Below are 18954 nucleotides of genomic sequence, written 5' to 3'. Positions count from 1 at the left end.
GTAGTGCACTACAATAGTGCTCTAGGCGAAAGTAGTGCACAAGAATAGTGCTGTAGTCTAAAGTAGTGTACTACAATAGTGCTCAAGTCTAAAGGAATGCACCATAGTAGTGGTCCAGGCAAAAGTAGTGCACTACAATAATAATCTAGGCAAAATAAGTTTATTACAATATTGCTCTAGGCTAAAGTTGTGCACTTCAATATTGCTCTGGTCAAAGTAGTGCACTACAATAGTGCTCTAGTCTAATGTAGTGCACTCCAATAGTAATCTAGGCAAAAGTAGTGCACTAAAATAGTTCTCTGGTCTAAAGTAGTGCACTAAAATAGTTCTCTGGTCTAAAGTAGTGCACTACAATAGTGCTCTAGTCTAAAGTAGTTTATTCCAATGACATGATACTAGACTGGTATATTATAACCAATGACATGATACTAGACTGGTATATTCTAACCAATGACAATACTAGACTGGTATATTCCAACCAATGACAATACTAGACTGGTATATTCTAACCAATGACATAATTCTAGACTGGTATATTCTAACCAATGACATAATTCTAGACTGGTATATTATAACCAATGACCAGATACTAGACTGGTATATTCTAACCAATGACATAATACTAGACTGGTATATTATAACCAATGACATGATACTAGACTGGTATATTATAACCAATGACCAGATACTAGACTGGTATATTCTAACCAATGACATGATACTAGACTGGTATATTATAACCAATGACATGATACTAGACTGGTATATTCTAACCAATGACATAATACTAGACTGGTATATTATAACCAATGACCAGATACTAGACTGGTATATTCTAACCAATGACATGATACTAGACTGGTATATTCTAACCAATGACATGATACTAGACTGGTATATTCTAACCAATGACATAATACTAGACTGGTATATTCTACCCAATGACATGATACTAGACTGGTATATTCTAACCAATGACATGATACTAGACTGGCATAGCGTGACTTTCTGGAACAAACAGTGAGAGAACTAAACCAACTGAATCGAAATGAGAGCAATCACAAAACACGAAGGAACAAACACTGTGTGTGTGTGTGTGTGTGTGTGTGTGTGTGTGTGTGTGTGTGTGTGTGTGTGTGTGTGTGTGTGTGTGTAGGTGCGTGTGTGTGCGTGCCTGTGTGTGTGCCTCTGTGTGTGTGTGTGTGTGTGCGTGCCTGTGGGTGCTCGTGTCAATGCAAGCATCTGCCCTGCCACATTAGTGGGGTTGTATTTACTGTTGGGTGACATGCAGACAGACACACACACACACACACACACAGACTGGTGACACACACACACTCAAACACACAGGAAGTGTGTGTGTTTGCCTGTGTGTCAGTGTGTGAGTGCGGTGTGTGTGCTCCATGGGTTATTACTGAGACTAAACTTAAACACTTCCTCACTCTCAGGCCATTTGATAATTAACAAGTGTCCAAGCAACTGATATAGTGTACATGTTAACGCTCCAGATGTACGTACCGTCAGTACACTGCATTCAGTTACCTGTGGGTGCTGTGTAAGGTACACTGCATTCAGTACCTGTGGGTGCTGTGTAAGGTACACTGCGTTCAGTACCTGTGGGTGCTGTGTAAGGTACACTGTGTTCAGTACCTGTGGGTGCTGTGTAAGGTACACTGCGTTCAGTACCTGTGGGTGCTGTGTAAGGTACACTGCGTTCAGTACCTGTGGGTGCTGTGTAAGGTACACTGTGTTCAGTACCTGTGGGTGCTGTGTAAGGTACACTGCGTTCAGTACCTGTGGGTGCTGTGTAAGGTACACTGCGTTCAGTACCTGTGGGTGCTGTGTAAGGTACACTGCGTTCAGTACCTGTGGGTGCTGTGTAAGGTACACTGCGTTCAGTACCTGTGGGTGCTGTGTAAGGTACACTGCGTTCAGTACCTGTGGGTGCTGTGTAAGGTACACTGTGTTCAGTACCTGTGGGTGCTGTGTAAGGTACACTGTGTTCAGTACCTGTGGGTGCTGTGTAAGGTACACTGTGTTCAGTACCTGTGGGTGCTGTGTAAGGTACACTGTGTTCAGTACCTGTGGGTGCTGTGTAAGGTACACTGTGTTCAGTACCTGTGGGTGCTGTGTAAGGTACACTGTGTTCAGTACCTGTGGGTGCTGTGTAAGGTAAACTGCGTTCAGTACCTGTGGGTGCTGTGTAAGGTACACTGTGTTCAGTACCTGTGGGTGCTGTGTAAGGTACACTGTGTTCAGTACCTGTGGGTGCTGTGTAAGGTACACTGTGTTCAGTACCTGTGGGTGCTGTGTAAGGTAAACTGCGTTCAGTACCTGTGGGTGCTGTGTAAGGTACACTGCGTTCAGTTACCTGTGGGTGCTGTGTAAGGTACACTGCATTCAGTTACCTGTGGGTGCTGTGTAAGGTACACTGCGTTCAGTACCTGTGGGTGCTGTGTAAGGTACACTGTGTTCAGTACCTGTGGGTGCTGTGTAAGGTACACTGCGTTCAGTTACCTGTGGGTGCTGTGTAAGGTACACTGTGTTCAGTTACCTGTGGGTGCTGTGTAAGGTACACTGTGTTCAGTTACCTGTGGGTGCTGTGTAAGGTACACTGTGTTCAGTTACCTGTGGGTGCTGTGTAAGGTACACTGTGTTCAGTTACCTGTGGGTGCTGTGTAAGGTACACTGTGTTCAGTTACCTGTGGGTGCTGTGTAAGGTACACTGTGTTCAGTACCTGTGGGTAACTCCTTTAAAGCTTCAGTCTGCGATTTGTACAGCACATTGGACTTTTCAATTAATGATATATAGCCATTGATTCTTGAAGAATTTAACGTAACAAAACAACTGACTGGGTGGCTGTTTTGTTGTTGTTTGAATTACAAACTATAGCTTTAAAGTGACTAATTAGACAACATTGTTCTATAATTGTTTGAGATTAGTGCGCGGTCGGGTCAGTGGGTACAGCTGATGAGAGGTATATCCTAGTCCTGTTCAGAGAGAAAGACACAAATTGGAGAGGCAGGTGGCCTGGTGGTTCGAGCATTGGGCCAGTAACCGAAAGGTTGCTGAATCGAATCCCTGAGCTGACAAGGTACAAATCTGGTGTTCTGCCCCTGAACAATGCAGTTAGCCCACTGTTACCTGGTAGGCTGTCATTGTAGATAAGAATTTGTATACTTCAGCGGTAGTAGAAAACAACAGATTATATAATTCAACAACAACAATTTTTTTAAATCCGAAAAATGAGAGATTATTTTTTATTATAACCTGTGGACTGTTTTAGACTGAATTGATGAACGACATGATTGAAAAATGTAATTAGGTTGAAGTGCATTAGGGCCTTGGAGGGCTGTGGGATTCACCTGGGGTGGATCTCAAATGGTACTCTATACCCTATTTAGTACACTACTTTAGACCAGGCCCCAATATAATGTATCTAGGGAAAAGGGAATATAATGTATATAGAGAATAGCAAATATACCGTATATAGGAATATACTGTATATATGGAATAGGGAATATACTACATATATGGAATATACTGTATATAGGGAATAGGGAATATACTGCATATAGGGAATATACTATATATAGGGAATAGGGAATATACTGTATATAGGGAATAGGGAATATACTGCATATAGGGAATATACTATATATAGGGAATAGGGAATATACTGCATATAGGGAATATACTATATATAGGGAATAGGGAATATACTGTATATAGGGAATATACTGTATATAGGGAATAGGGAATATACTGCATATTAGGGAATATACTATATATAGGGAATAGGGAATATACTGCATATAGGGAATATACTGTATATAGGGAATATACTATATATAGGGAATATACTATATATAGGGAATAGGGAATATACTATATATAGGGAATATACTATATATAGGGAATAGGGAATATACTGTATATAGGGAATATACTGTATATAGGGAATATACTGCATATAGGGAATATACTGCATATAGGGAATATACTATATATAGGGAATATACTATATATAGGGAATATACTATATATAGGGAATAGGGAATATACTATATATAGGGAATATACTATATATAGGGAATAGGGAATATACTATATATAGGGAATATACTATATATAGGGAATAGGGAATATACTATATATAGGGAATATACAGTATATAGGGAATATACTATATATAGGGAATATACTATATATAGGGAATATACTATATATAGGGAATATACTGTATGTAGGGAATATACTATATATAGGGAATATACTGTATATAGGGAATATACTATATATAGGGAATATACTATATATAGGGAATATACTATATATAGGGAATATACTATATATAGGGAATATACTATATATAGGGAATATACTGTATGTAGGGAATAGGGAATATACTATATATAGGGAATATACTGTATGTAGGGAACAGGGAATATACTGCATGTAGGGAATATACTGTATGTAGGGAATAGGGAATATTCTGTATGTAGGGAATATACTGTATGTAGGGAATAGGGAATATTCTGTATGTAGGGAATAGGGAATATAATGTGTGTAGGGAATATACTGTATATAGGGAATAGGTAATATACAGTATATAGGGAATATACAATATATAGGGAATAGGGAATATAACGTATATAGGGAATATACCATATATAGGGAATAGGGAATATAACATATATAGGGAATATATTGCATATAGGGAATAGGGAATATACAGTATATAGGGAATATACTATATATAGGGAATATAGAATATAATGTGTATAGGGAATATGGAATATACTGTATAAATTGAATAGGGAATAAACTGTATATATGGAATAGGGAATATAATGTGTATAGGGAATATGGAATATAATGTATAAATTGAATAGGGAATATACTGTATATAGGGAATAGGGAATATAACGTATATAGGGAATATACTGTATATATGAAATAGGGAATGTACTGTATATAGGGTATAGGGAATAAACGGTATATATGGAATAGGGAATATAATGTGTATAGGGAATATGGAATATACTGTATGTAGGGAATATACTGTATGTAGGGAATAGGGAATATAACGCATATAGGGAATCTATTGCATATAGTGAATAGGGAATATACAGTATATAGGGAATATACTGTATATAGGGAATAAACTGTATATATGGAATAAGGAATATAATGTGTATAGGGAATATACTGTATATAGGGAATATACTGTATATAGGGAATAGGGAATATAACGTATATAGGGAATATACTGTATATAGGGAATAGGGAATATACTGTATATAGGGAATATACCGTACATAGGGAATATACTGTATGTATTGAAAATACTGTATACAGGGAATAGGGAATATTGACTGTACACACACACATATATTTGCATGAGAACGAGCTAGCCTACACACACACACACACACACACACACACACACACACACACACACACACACACACACACACACACACACACACACACACACACACACACACACACACACACACACACACACACACACACACACACACACACACACACACACACACGAGTGAGCTAGCAAACACACACACACGAATGCACACACACGTTTACAGAGACACACACGTGTTCACTAACACAGTCATCGCCACAGACACACACAACACACCATCTCAGACTTCTACACTGTCTCTCCCTATGGCAGTGGGGAGTTGGAGAGCGAGAGAGACAAGAAAGAGAGAGACAAGAGGGAAAGAGAGACAGAGACATAAATAGAGAGAGAGTGAGAGAGCTAACTAGATAGATAGATAGAGATCTGTGATTATGACAATGTGATGATCATGATTTTCCGCCCCAGTTGGGATCCCGGGAGCAGCTGCGTGCGCTCCGGCGTTCCCAGCTTTCCGATGGACGTTCCGACTGGAACCGGTTGATAACTAATGATTCGGAAAGGAAGGAATACTGGCAGGCCTGCTGACCAGCACATGCTGAGGGGCAAAAGGGACAGACAGGGAGAAAGAGAGGGACAGACAGGGAGAGGGGGAGATGTAGACGAGGTAGACGAAGGAGAGAGAGAGATGTAGACTAGGGAAGGAAGGGATGGAAATGAGGGAGGGAGTGGAGGGGAGGGAGATAGATGGTAGAAAGAGGGAGAGAAAGGGAGGGAGAGAGAGGGAGGGAAAGAGGGGGAGAGAGAGAGAGAGAGAGAGAGAGAGAGAGAGAGAGAGAGAGAGAAGGGATATGGAGAGGGGGTAGAGGGAGGGAGGGAGAGAGAGGGATGTAGATGAGGGAAGGAAGGGATGGAATGGAAGGATGGAGTGAGAGGACAGGGAAGGTAGAGAGAGAGAGAGTGAGGGGATATGGAGAGGTGGTGGAGGGAGGGAGAAGGAGGAGAGTGGGCCGCCCCCAGAACACAATGAGATTTAACATAGAAACATTCTCATATTGTCAGTATCTAACATGTCTGTCAGTTTGTCGTGATTAAACAGTGTCGTTTGAAACGATACTATGTTTGTGTGATAGTGTTAATGTAGTTAATGTAGCTGTCAATCCATAAGCATCATTCCATATGTGTAAGTCACATGTGTAGCTCATGACAATTACAGACGAAAAACAGACGCTCTCATACTGTCGAGACAGTTGTCATTAGGTTTTCATGCAATTGTGATATGGGGAATGTTTGAATTGACAACCATTGATATCATCTTGGTTTCAAAGAATAGAATGGATCTTTATTAGACATTTAAATTATTCTACAACGTTACAATACGACAGTAGGGTAATAACAATACAACTGTAATACGATGGTGTTTGCTGCAAGGTGGGCACTATGTGAGGTTAGGATTCTACTGTTTCTGCTGTTATGTAAGTTTGTCTCTTTGAGCCTTCTCTTCTCCTGTTCTTCTCTCATTGAAGCTGTCACAAAGAAACTATCTGGATTTAGACAGGGCCTGAATCACAAAGACAAGTTCCCTGCACCTCTCACACACACACACACACACACACACACACACACACACACACACACACACACACACACACACACACACACACACACACACACACACACACACACACACACACACACACACACACACACACACTGTACACTTCGCTTAACACACCACACACACACACACACACACACACACACACACACACACACACACACACACACACACACACACACACACACACACACACACACACACACACACACACACACACACACACACACACATCACACACACACGCTGTACACTTAGTTTAACACACCCACACAGAGAGAGAGATGGATGTACACACACATCTTTATTTCTACCCAGGAAGCGGTGTTAGAGAGTGGTGGTGGTGGAGGTGGCGGTGTGTAGGGGTTAGAGAGTGGTGGTGGTGTTGGTGTTTGAAGCAGCTCTACTATTCTCAGGGTGGTGGAGCTGTGAACCTGTACAATACAGTTGATAGGAACTCAACATTCTGTAGCCATACAAATGTCACTCCTCCACACATGCTACGCTGTAGGCCTGGAGCTACTACAGTAGGTGAGCAGGCTTTTTCTCCAGCCCTGCACTATCACAGATGATTCAGCTACACAAGGTTCTGCCCACCCTCCTCCTTGGGTGAGCAGGCTTTTGCTTTAACATTTAGCTAATTACGTTTTCGAGGTAGCAGCTGGGTTTGTTATGTAAGCACTGCATCCATTTTGGGTCAAAACATTCCCCAATCACCTCCAATGCTTTGAGCCAGTACAGTAAAGCAGTTTCATTCACAATAAGACAAACTGACATTAGCTAGTGGAAACTGATAGTGTACCGTCATTTTAATGTAAAAAACATTCCTCAGTCACCTCCAATGCTTTGATTGAGTAGGTTAAAGCAGTTTCATTCACAATAAGACGGTCATGTCTACTCCTGCTCCCCCTCTCCGGTGCGCAACGTCGCCAGTCTACTAAGCACCGGTCCTGGCAACCCATCATTAACCACACTTGGCAACCTGCATTACGCACATCTGGTAACCCTCATTACGCACATCTGCCAACCCATCATTACCCACACCTGGCAACCTTCATTACGCACATCTGGCAACCCATCATTACCCACACCTGGCAACCTTCATTACGCACATCTGGCAACCCTCATTACTCACATCGGGCAACCTTCATTACGCACCCCTGCGTCTCGTCATTAGGCACACCTGGACTTCATCACTTCCCTGATTACTTCCCCTTTATTTAGCCCTCTGTTGTCCTGAGGTGTTATTGTTTTTTCTCTCACGTTCAGTTCGCTTCCCATGTTTGTTCCTTTGTATCTGTTCAGCATTAAAACTCACCTTCTGTACCGGCTGCCTGACTACCGGCTGTCTAACTACCGGCTGTCTAACTAGCGGCTGTCTGACTACCGGCTGTCTGACTACCGGCTGCCTGACTACCGGCTGTCTAACTAGCGGCTGTCTGACTACCGGCTGTCTGACTACCGGCTGCCTGACTACCGGCTGCCTGACTACCGGCTGCCTGACTACCGGCTGCCTGACTACCGGCTGTCTGACTACCGGCTGTCTGACTACCGGCTGCCTGACTACCGGCTGTCTGACTACCAGCGTATACGTTACAAACACTAACTGACATAAGCGAGTGGAAACTGACAGTGTACAGATGGGGGGGGAGAGTAAAACTAAACCCTGCTGTGCCAACAATGGTTACTAATTATCACCGACCACTCCTTCTCTCTCTGGCGCTCGCTCTTAACGAGGGTTCTAACGAGGGTTCTAACGGGGGGAGGATGAACAGGAAAAGGGTTCTAACGAGGGGAGGATGAACAGGAAAAGGGTTCCGAGAGGCTTCAGGAAGTCAGTCATCATTAAGTGTGCAATAGAATGAACGGGGCAGAGCTCAGATAGATGTCCACATTGCTCCATCCTTTTGATCTTTTGATGTGTCAGAGTTGTGGACGGCAAACTCATGTTAACCTTTTATAATGGATAGAAATACACTATGATGGCTTATTTTGAGTTGTGCCTTTTGGGGGTAACTTTAATCATCATGTGTTTGAGTTGTGCTTTTTGGGGATAACTTTAATCATCATGTGTTTGAGTTGTGCTTTTTGGGGATAACTTTAATCGTCATGTGTTTGAGTTGTGCCTTTTGGGGGTAACTTTAATCGTCATGTGTTTGAGTTGTGCCTTTTGGGGGTAACTTTAATCGTCATGTGTTTGAGTTGTGCCTTTTGGGGATAACTTTAATCGTCATGTGTTTGAGTTGTGCCTTTTGGGGGTAACTTTAATCGTCATGTGTTTGAGATGTGCCTTTTGGGGGTAACTTTAATCGTCATGTGTTTGAGTTGTGCCTTTTGGGGGTAACTTTAATCGTCATGTGTTTGAGATGTGCCTTTTGGGGGTAACTTTAATCGTCATGTGTTTGAGATGTGCCTTTTGGGGGTAACTTTAATCGTCATGTGTTTGAGTTGTGCCTTTTGGGGGTAACTTTAATCGTCATGTGTTTGAGATGTGCCTTTTGGGGGTAACTTTAATCGTCATGTGTTTGAGTTGTGCTTTTTTTTAGATGTTATGTGACAGAGTTAAGAAAGAACAGTAAACTCACTCCACAACGAGCTTGACATTTCCTGGATGGAGATAAAATTAGATATTTTTTGGTAGCTCAAACAGTTGGTACTCTATGTAGTCAAGCAGTGTGAACAGAGGATGACAGGTTTGAATTCCAGACAGGGACAGGGACAGGGACAAGGACAAGGACAGGGACCAGGACAGGGACAGGGACGGGGACGGGGACAGGGACGGGGACAGAGACAGGGACAGGGACAAGAACAGGGACAGGGACAGGGACAAGGACAAGGACAAGGACAAGGACAGGGACAGGGACAGGGACAGGGACAGGGACAGGGACAGGGACAGGGACAAGGACAAGGACAGGGACAAGGACAAGGACAGGGACAGGGACTGTGGCGGAAGCTAAACTACTAGCAGCACACTGACATCCACTTCAGTTAGAGAGATCAAATTTGGAGTAGTAGTTTTTAGACGGTACCCAAGAGAGAAAGTCTGTGATTATATTTTACTGAAAGAAACATAGCTAAATGTGTAAATGTAATGTCACACCCTGACCATAGTTTGCTTTGTATGTTTATATGTTTTGTTTGGTCAGGGTGTGATCTGAGTGGGCATTCTATGTTGTGTGTCTAGTTTGTCTGTTTCTGTGTTTGGCCTGAAGTGGTTCTCAATCAGAGGCAGGTGTTAGTCATTGTCTCTGATTGGGAACCATATTTAGGTAGCCTGTTTGGTGTTGGGTTTGGTGGGTGATTGTCCTTTTGTCCTTAGGTCTGTCGTGTGCTAGTTTGCACCAGTATTAGGCTGTTTCGGTTCTCGTTTATTGTTTTTTCACATTGATTCGTGTTTACTTCAGTTTTATTAAACATGGATCGCAATAGACACGTCTCATTTTGGTCCGACTCTTCACCTACAGAAAACCGTGACATGTAATGTAGCAGGTTTGACAGAATTGAGCCTTAAATAAACACATAGATTCCAAAAGAAAACAAAGATGCCAGGTCTTCTCTCTTCATAAGGTCAAAGGTTAACCTTAACATATGGAAATACTGAACATGCCATGTGCTGTCTTGCTATGACCTACTAAAGCACTATGTTGGAAGAAAATCTGTGGAAGTTAAATAGGCCAAGTAGTTGTAGCGGTACCGTAGTGTCTTCACAACACCATTTATTATTGAGAGAGAGAGAGACTCCTGGTTAGTAACACTTCACTGGGCCCTAGTGATAGCAATTACATTACACGCACACACACACACACACACAAACACACACACACACACTCACCTGTGGGCATACACACCCCCTTAGTTCATAGACATACAAGTGCATTCTCAGAGCCTACACCCATGTGGACCAGAGACGAAGGAGCAGATGAGGTAGGTGTTGTACTGGGTGCTAATGGGAACACCCTCTCTAACCTCACAAACTCACGGATCTCTCTCAATGGACAGTTTTCAGCAAGCTGCAACATTGAAATGCAGAAAAAACTTTTTTCTCTCTCTCTCTCTCTCTCTCTCTCTCTCTCTCTCTCTCAGGAAAAGTCTGAAATCCTCAGAAAGTTTTGGAGAGGGAAGGTGTTATGGGGATTTGAGATGTCACCATACAGGAAGCCTGTTTCTAATGCTTTCCTCGTGTCTCTGTGTGTGTGTGTGTGTGTGTGTGTGTGTGTGTGTGTGTGTGTGTGTGTGTGTGTGTGTGTGTGTGTGTGTGTGTGGCACAGCCAGACAAGTGGACTGGGAACACAGTAAAAGATTCAGAGTGTTGAATAATGAATGGGTCCATTTGCACCGTAGCTTCACTTCTATACAGTGTCAGTAAGTCAAGGTCACCGCTGCAGTTGTGACGAAGAACAACTACAGGCCTCAAGTCAAACACTGCACTTTGGAATCCAAATGAACAAATCAGAAGTCACATGGAAGTATAAACACACACACACACACACACACACACACACACACACACACACACACACACACACACCCCTAGAGAAATGCTCCACCGTAGGGAAGAAGAGAGAAGAGAGTCCTGGGGAGAGATTTGACATTCCCCTGAAGAAGACAAGAAGAGATTAGTTTGAATATTTACCTTCTTTTATCCCTCTCTCCTCTCTAATCTGTGTGAAGTGTGTTCTCTCTCCACAGGGTTCGTGTGTATGTGTGTGTGTGTGGTGTGTGTGTGTGTGTGTGTGTGTGGTGTGTGTGTGTGTGGTGTGTGAAGTGTGTTCTCTCTCCACAGGGTTCGTGTGTGTGTGTGTGTGTGTGTGTGTGTGTGTGTCTTGTGTTTTCCACATTACCAACAGCGTACTCTTCCTTCCTTCTCAGACACTTTATTCATTGCATTCATACTCCTCCCACCTATTTACAACAAAAGAAAGAATTCTCCCTCTACATTATCTTCACTTCAGCAGCTTGCCAACAAACGTTCCACAGCAAAATATGATTATTTATCACCATAAATCAGTGGGGGCTCCTCAGAGGAGGAAGCGGAGGACCATCCTCCTCAGTGAATTTCATAAAAATGAAAATAGTGAAACATTAAAACAGTTATCCTTTTTAGATGAAACGATAGTAAATATATTCACTTACCCAAATAATTGATTAAAACACACTATTTTACAATGAAGGTCTACAGTAGCCTCAACATCACTCTGAAGAGTAGCACCATAGTGTAGCCGGAGGACAGCTAGCCTCCGTCCTCCTCTGGGTACATTGACTTCAATACAAGAACTAGGAGGCTCATGGTTCTGACCCCCTTCCTTAGACTTACACAGTAATTATGACAACTTCCGGAGGACATCCTCCAACATATCAGAGCTCTTGCAGCATGAACTGACATGTTGTCCACTCAATCAAAGGATCAGAGAATTAATCTGAAAGTAGAGTACTGAAAGTGTAAGCTACAGATAGCTAGCACTGCAGTGCATAACATGTCAGAGAAAGACAATAGAACAGTTTTGAACACTGTATTTCCAAAATTAAGGACAAGAAGAGAGAGGGAGAGAGAGAGAGAGAGAGAGAGAGAGAGAGAGATTTTGTGGGACATCTTTTTTTCACCTTCACTTTCTTAGCAAGCTAGTTCAGTCTACTCAAACACCTGGCTCAAACAAAGAGAAATGGTATGTTAGCTAATTGGCTATGGCTATCCAACACTGGGACTCTTCCAAGTCAAGTTAAGCTTTTGGTTTTATTAGTTTTATATCCAACGGGGCCCAAAAGTGTAACTGCTTACTGACTGTATATTGTACTGCATGAATTGTAGCAGGTTTACTAACACGTTAGTTCTAGTAGCTATGTCGACTATGACGTGACAACGATGTAGGCTGTGTGTAGCGGTAATGAATGAAAACTCTGTTTGTATATGGCTGCTATGAATGAAAACTCTGTTTGTATATGGCTGCTATGACTGAAAACTCTGTTTGTATGTAGCTGCTATGACTGAAAACTCTGTTTGTATGTAGCTGCTATGACTGAAAACTCTGTTTGTATGTAGCTGCTATGAATGAAAACTCTGTTTGTAGCTGCTATGAATGAAAACTCTGTATGTAGCTGCTATTAATGAAAACTCTGTTTGTATATGGCTGCTATGACTGAAAACTCTGTTTGTATGTAGCTGCTATGACTGAAAACTCTGTTTGTATGTAGCTGCTATGAATGAAAACTCTGTTTGTATGTAGCTGCTATGAATGAAAACTCTGTTTGTATGTAGCTGCTATGAATGAAAACTCTGTTTGTATGTAGCTGCTATGAATGAAAACTCTGTTTGTATGTAGCTGCTATGAATGAAAACTATGTTTGTATGTAGCTGCTATGAATGAAAACTATGTTTGTATGTAGCTGCTATGAATGAAAACTCTGTTTGTATGTAGCTGCTATGAATGAAAACTCTGTTTGTATATGGCTGCTATGAATGAAAACTCTGTTTGTATGTAGCTGCTATGAATGAAAACTCTGTTTGTATGTAGCTGCTATGAATGAAAACTCTGTTTGTAAGTAGCTGCTATGAATGAAAACTGTTTGTATGTAGCTGCTATGAATGAAAACTCTGTTTGTATGTAGCTGCTATGAATGAAAACTCTGTTTGTATGTAGCTGCTATGAATGAAAACTCTGTTTGTATGTAGCTGCTATGACTGAAAACTCTGTATGTAGCTGCTATGAATGAAAACTCTGTTTGCATGTAGCTGCTATGACTGAAAACTCTGTTTGTATGTAGCTGCTATGACTGAAAACTCTGTTTGTATGTAGCTGCTATGACTGAAAACTCTGTATGTAGCTGCTATGAATGAAAACTATGTTTGTATGTAGCTGCTACGAATGAAAACTCTGTTTGTATGTAGCTGCTATGACTGAAAACTCTGTTTGTATGTAGCTGCTATGACTGAAAACTCTGTATGTAGCTGCTATAAATGAAAACTATGTTTGTATATGGCTGCTATGAATGAAAACTCTGTTTGTATGTAGCTGCTACGAATGAAAACTCTGTTTGTATATGGCTGCTATGAATGAAAACTCTGTTTGTATGTAGCTGCTATGAATGAAAACTCTGTATGTAGCTGCTATGAATGAAAACTCTGTTTGTATGTAGCTGCTATGAATGAAAACTCTGTTTGTATGTAGCTGCTATGAATGAAAACTCTGTTTGTATGTAGCTGCTATGAATGAAAACTCTGTTTGTATGTAGCTGCTATTAATGGTAACATTAGATCTGTATGTAGCTGCTATGAATGAAAACTCTGTTTGTATGTAGCTGCTATGAATGAAAACTCTGTGATGTAGCTGGAATATGAATTTGTATGTAGCTGCTATGAATGAAAACTGTTTGTATGTAGCTGCTATGAATGAAAACTCTGTTTGCATGTAGCTGCTATAAATGAAAACTCTGTTTGTATGTAGCTGCTATGAATGAAAACTTTGTTTGTATGTAGCTGCTATGAATGAAAACTGTTTGTATGTAGCTGCTATGAATGAAAACTCTGTTTGTATGTAGCTGCTATGAATGAAAACTCTGTTTGTATGTAGCTGCTATGAATGAAAACTCTGTTTGTATTTCGCTTCTTACTCAACTTCCAAGATGGCGTAGCAGTCAGATGTCTTTATCCTGTCGTGTCCCATGTATATATCTTTTTACATCTTTTTCTTCTAATATCTTTTTAATATATTTTCCAAATATATTTACTTGGGACCTGGAATCCCTCACCTACAGTACTGCATGTTGTAAACTGTCATTCATAGGCGAGGTTGTATCAACCTCATGATGAGCATATGGAACATTAGAGCCTCCTGTAGTAGCCTGGAACTATCACTGTTACATTGAACTGGGTGAATGGAACATTAGAGCCTCCTGTAGTAGCCTGGAACTATCACTGTTACATTGAACTGGGTGAATGGAACATTAGAGCATCCTGTAGTAGCCTGAACCTATCACTGTTACATTGAACTGGGTGAATGGAACATTAGAGCCTCCTGTAGTAGCCTGGAACTATCACTGTTACATTGAACTGGGAGAATGGAACATTAGAGCATCCTGTAGTAGCCTGAACATATCACTGTTACATTGAACTGGGTGAATGGAACATTAGAGCCTCCTGTAGTAGCCTGAACCGATCACTGTTACATTGAACTGGGTGAACAGAACATTAGAGCCTTCTGTAGTAGCCTGAACCTATCACTGTTACATTGAACTGAGTGAATGGAACATTAGAGCCTTCTGTAGTAGCCTGAACATATCACTGTTACATTGAACTGGGTGAATGGATCATTAGAGCATCCTGTAGTAGCCTGAACATATCACTGTTACATTGAACTGGGTGAATGGAACATTAGAGCATCATGTAGTAGCCTGAACCGATCACTGTTACATTGAACTGGGAGAATGGAACATTAGAGCATCCTGTAGTAGCCTGAACATATCACTGTTACATTGAACTGGGTGAATGGAACATTAGAGCATCCTGTAGTAGCCTGGACATATCACTGTTACATTGAACTGGGTGAATGGAACATTAGAGCATCATGTAGTAGCCTGAACATATCACTGTTACATTGAACTGGGTGAATGGAACATTAGAGCATCATGTAGTAGCCTGAACCGATCACTGTTACATTGAACTGGGTGAATGGAACATTAGAGCATCATGTAGTAGCCTGAACCGATCACTGTTACATTGAACTGGGTGAACAGAACATTAGAGCCTCCTGTAGTAGCCTGAACATATCACTGTTACATTGAACTGGGTGAATGGAACATTAGAGCCTCCCGTAGTAGCCTGAACATATCACTGTTACATTGAACTGGGTGAATGGAATATGAATGACAGTCATCCATCAGGATGTAATAGAAATAAGGCCATGCTCATTAAAGAATCATCCTCCCTCATGTGAAACGGCAGCGACCTCCACCACTATGACAATCAGTGGGATTATTACACGGAACCCTTGATGTTGTTGTTCAGGTTGCTTCATTCCCTGGCCTTTTATTAAGCCCTATGCAATGTGATTATGTTGTTTTGTCACAGTCACTGCATCCTACATTTACTAGGGGTACTTATGAAAACACACACACACACACACACACACACACACACGCACACACACTTTCAACTACCTCCTCCTTTTCCTTCTATGCCCTTTCTACTACCTCCTCCCTTTCCTTCTATACCCTTTCTACTACCTCCTCCCTTTCCTTCTATACCCTTTCCACTACCTCCTCCCTTTCCTTCTCTATACCCTTTCTACTACCTCCTCCCTTTCCTTCTATACCCTTTCTATTATCTCCTCCCTTTCCTTCTATAGCCTTTCTATTACCTTCTCCCTTTCCTTCTATACCCTTTCTATTACCTCCTCCCTTTCCTTCTATACCCTTTCTACTACCTCCTCCCTTTCCTTCTATACCCTTTCTATTATCTCCTCCCTTTCCTTCTATAGCCTTTCTATTACCTCCTCCCTTTCCTTCTATACCCTTTCTATTACCTCCTCCCTTTCCTTCTATACCCTTTCTACTACCTCCTCCCTTTCCTTCTATACCCTTTCTATTACCTCCTCCCTTTCCTTCTATATACCCTTTCTACTACCTCCTCCCTTTCCTTCTCTATACCCTTTCTACTACCTCCTCCCTTTCCTTCTATACCCTTTCTATTACCTCCTCCCTTTCCTTCTATATACCCTTTCTATTACCTCCTCCCTTTCCTTCTATATACCCTTTCTATTACCTACTCCCTTTCCTTCTATATACCCTTTCTATTACCTCCTCCCTTTCCTTCTATATACCCTTTCTATTACCTCCTCCCTTTCCTTCTATACCCTTTCTACTACCTCCTCCCTTTCCTTCTATACCCTTTCTATTACCTACTCCCTTTCCTTCTATATACCCTTTCTATTATCCTCTCCCTTTCCTTCTCTAATATAGTTTCTACCCCCCCTTTCCTTCTCCAATGTCCTTTACGTTCTGTGATTTTGTTGTTGTCCTGTAGCATAGTTGCCCTCCCCCCGAAGCACATCACTCCGAAGCATAGTTTACTGTAGCGCCTCCCCCCTCCGAAGCATACGTTACTGTAGCCCTCCCCCCTCTGAAGCATAGTCTACTGTAGCCCCTCCCCCCTCCGAGGCATAGTCTACTGTAGCCCCTCCCCCCTCCGAAGCATACGTTACTGTAGCCCTCCCCCCTCTGAAGCATAGTCTACTGTAGCCCCTCCCCCCTCCGAGGCATAGTCTACTGTAGCCCCTCCCCCCTCCGAGGCATAGTCTACTGTAACCCCTCCCCCGTCTACTGTAGCCCCTCCCCTCTCTGAATCATAGTCTCCTGTAGCCCCTCCCCTCTCTGAAGCATAGTCTACTGTAGCCCCTCCCCTCTCTGAAGCATAGTCTCCTGTAGCCCCTCCCCTCTCTGAAGCATAGTCTCCTGTAGCCCCTCCCCTCTCTGAAGCATAGTCTCCTGTAGCCCCTCCCCTCTCTGAAGCATAGTCTACTGTAGCCCCTCCCCCATCTGAAGCATAGTCTACTGTAGCCCCTCCCCCATCTGAAGCATAGTCTACTGTAGCCTCTCCCCTCTCTGAAGCATAGTCTCCTGTAGCCCCGCACCCCTCCAACACAGTCTCCTGTAGCCTCTCCCCTCTCTGAAGCATAGTCTACTGTAGCCCCGCACCCCTCCAACACAGTCTCCTGTAGCCCCGCACCCCTCCAACACAGTCTCCTGTAGCCTCTCCCCTCTCTGAAGCATAGTCTACTGTAGCCCCGCACCCCTCCAACACAGTCTCCTGTAGCCCCGCACCCCTCCAACACAGTCTCCTGTAGCCCCGCACCCCTCCAACACAGTCTCCTGTAGCCTCTCCCCTCTCTGAAGCATAGTCTCCTGTAGCCCCGCACCCCTCCAACACAGTCTCCTGTAGCCCCTCCCCTCTTTGAAGCATAGTCTCCTGTAGCCCCTCACCTCTTTGAAGCATAGTCTACTGTAGCCTACTGATGTTACATGTGTGATTCAGAAATTAGGGAGAGAGATGTTAAATTAGAGAAGAATGGATTCACTTTTTCAATGTTAAGGGAACTATAGTTATCATGTTTCACATTGCATTCATTAACTACAAAAAGGTAAGACGTGTTTTAATTTTGGTGCCGCTCTGCACACACAAACTTGTTAGTTAGCTGGCTCTGGTCCAACGTTAAGACAACTCTCTGAAGTACAAAGACATTCACAGTTCCTTCATAGAAGCCGCTCCTCCGTAGGTTTACTTCTGTGGACCTGATTATTCATTCATGTTTTAACAACAAGATGGCCAGCGCTTCAAGCCAGGCCTCCTCCTCCCTCTCTGTCTCTCCCCACCTGCTGTATAACATACCCACTTGGGCCACATATATACTGCACTACCTAACCAAGGCTCTCTCTCTCTCTCTCTCTCTCTCTCTCTCTCTCTACCCCTCTCTCTCTACCTCTCTCTCTCTCTCTCTACCCCTCTCTCTCTACCCCTCTCTCTCTACCCCTCTCTCTCTACCCCTCTCTCTCTACCTCTCTCTCTCTCTCTCTCTCTCTACTTCCATAACAGTGTGTGTGTCCGCTCAGCCGACCGTGACCGTAACAGTTCTGTTCACCCAGTCAGGCCCATCGTCTCCACTTGCCTTTTATTCAGCCCTTATTAACTGTGTCCATGTGGCACTAGGCTATGCACACACACACACACACACACACACACACACCCCTGTCCTCCCCAGTGTCTCTGTCCTCTGGGCTAACACCTCCATGGCACAATGAGCTGGCCTTGAAGATTACTTTACCAAGTGAGTCAAACTGACTGTGATCTTCTGGGTCTCACGGTGTGTGTGTTTGTGTGTACATCCATGTACCCAATAGGCCTTCACCATACAGGGACACGAGCAGGACGGAGTGATGAGCTCTGACAGCTCCAACGGAGGG

This window comes from Oncorhynchus masou, unplaced genomic scaffold (assembly GCF_036934945.1).
Source record: "Oncorhynchus masou masou isolate Uvic2021 unplaced genomic scaffold, UVic_Omas_1.1 unplaced_scaffold_558, whole genome shotgun sequence".
NCBI classification, from domain to species: Eukaryota; Metazoa; Chordata; class Actinopteri; order Salmoniformes; family Salmonidae; genus Oncorhynchus; species Oncorhynchus masou.
The sequence above is the reverse complement of the archived record's forward strand: the minus strand, read 5'-3'. Positions refer to the sequence as shown.